Genomic DNA, 455 nt, shown 5'->3' on the forward strand with positions numbered 1-455 from the left:
CTTACTTTTTAATTCAGCATGATTTTCCAGAGAAATAACAACTGCTGTATTAAATTTATTCAAGTATAAAGTAGTAACAGTAAAAGTTAATATAAGGAACTCTTAATAATAGTACCTAAAATTTAGTGTAATAATTGACAGGTCTGTTGCAGCAAAGTTTAGCCCTATCCGTTTCTCTGTAAAACAAAGCTATGGAATCACTTTAAGGTTTTAGCTTGGTTTGGTAATCATGCCGTGTCATAATACATCCGGATATGTTGTAGGCTTGATTAATAAAGTATTACTGAATAATGGTATTTCAGTATTAAAACTTGAAAGATGAAAGAAAAACAAATATTTTGATGTGGACAATACTGGATTTCTTGGTATGTAATTCCACAGTTTATTTTAGCAATAATTTAATAGCGAAATTACGTGACAGAGGAAAGTAGTTCCAACTTTTGGGCCCAGCATGG

This window comes from Tachypleus tridentatus, chromosome 7, assembly GCF_004210375.1.
Source record: "Tachypleus tridentatus isolate NWPU-2018 chromosome 7, ASM421037v1, whole genome shotgun sequence".
Lineage (NCBI taxonomy): Eukaryota > Metazoa > Arthropoda > Merostomata > Xiphosura > Limulidae > Tachypleus > Tachypleus tridentatus.